This window comes from Thermobia domestica, chromosome 5, assembly GCF_964235325.1.
Source record: "Thermobia domestica chromosome 5, izTheDome1.hap1.1, whole genome shotgun sequence".
Taxonomy (NCBI): Eukaryota; Metazoa; Arthropoda; class Insecta; order Zygentoma; family Lepismatidae; genus Thermobia; species Thermobia domestica.
The window spans coordinates 88,028,558-88,030,314 of record NC_137458.1 but is presented as its reverse complement, the minus strand read 5'-3'; positions in this window follow the sequence as shown (position 1 = coordinate 88,030,314).

Sequence of the window (1,757 nt, the reverse complement as noted above, 5' to 3'; positions counted from 1 at the left end):
AAACGGCAAGATTGACTTTGGTTCATTTGCATATTAATATTTAAATTAACTATTTCATATTGTATTTTTTTGATAATTTTTATTATTTAATTATATTTTATATGTATGCATTATACCTGCATATTCTTGGAAACGCTCGGAATTAATAGTATTTTATGTTTCATCGGTACCTTCCGAGATAGAAAATTTTTATACTATAAAAAAATAGAAAGAAAAATCTCAAAAACGGTTTCTAGAGGATGAAACATCTGAGTGAAATAGCAAAAGCAGAGAATAGTCTGCTTGCTTGAAGCGAACAGAATTCGTTAGTTGGCAGTCACTCCGTTTCGAAGGCTGTTTTATGGCCCCCACAGTGGACAGGTCAAGAGGCCACACAAAAAGAACTAGGGGTGAGACGAAGTCCTCTGAATTCCTGCAGAGCAAGTGGGTGGCAGTTTTTTTTTCCTTTTACATAACTCGGAGCAAAGAATTTGAAGGGTGACAAAGGCAGTTCGTTTTTAGCTTCAAGAGAGAAAGTTGAGTAAATTGGTGGTTGGCTTTTTGTGAGTTTTTCGTCTTCAAGAATGGTGTTCGTGAGGTCACCAACTGATATGGCTTTTTCAGTGTACATTGAGTAAGAGCTAGTGTTTTACCTTTTATTAAATAGCTCAATTGTGTAATGAAAACTGAAGTGCTTAATAAGTGCATACAGACATCCTACAAATTATACACAATTATGTAAATTGGTGGCAGAGATAGTGAACAGTTATTTTGTTTAATTTTATTATTTTTTTTTCGTTTGAAAATAGTTCATTGATATATATGAACTATTTCTTACTATACGGTGGACATACTTGTTTTTATAAAATTATTAGTACGTGCTTACTCACCTAGTAGGACAGCAGTTAAATTCCAATGAAGTGATGGACAATGCAAATTAAAGCCATCAGATACCAAAAGGCATCAGTGTCATTCTCTCATGGGAAGAGAGGGAGATTCTAGGATAGATGGAAATAACTGGAACTTTTCATGTGGAAAGACTTCCTTCAAGTGATTTTTTTTTGTAGGAACTCTACCACATTGTTGTGGTGTATAATAAACTTTGAACATAAAAAAAAAAGAAAGAAAAAAAGAAAGAAGTGACAAAACCAAGTTCAAAAGTTATTGGAGTGGGGATTCCAAGATGTTGTAACAGTTATTTTTTCTTTGTTTTGTTTCGTAGCCAACATATATCATATAGGCAATAAAGTGTTTCTTTTATGAGATGGAAGTTGATAATTAACTAAAGTTTTCTGAAAGGCAGAGGGTGAGTAGACACATTTTGCTATGTCTTATAGGCTTAGATGTCTTGTTTTCAGATGCCTGGTTTGAGATTTCACAGTGTTATTGTGTGTTGGGACTCCTCAAGGGGTAGAGGAGAATAAATAATTACCCACAGGTACAGAAGTGACGAAGAGGAGGAAGGTGAAAATTAGCAAGAGAGAATATTTTGATAATATTCATGTATAATGTACAAGGGCGTAGCCGTTACATATTGAGGGAGCCGAATTGTTTATTTTTATATTTTTGTTGTTTTCCCTCTCCCTCACTCTCTTGTTATGCAAATAATTAATTTATGTTTGCCTCCTCCGCCTTCATATTTCACCCAGCCTTACGGCAGTTAATAGCATGTTGCTCCTAGTTTGGGAAAGGGAGGCCTATTTTGCTGTTATATTGTATTGGCATGAGAGGAAGGTTTTACGAAATCGTCATGTCAAAAGTGGGAATAAAGAGTTGCA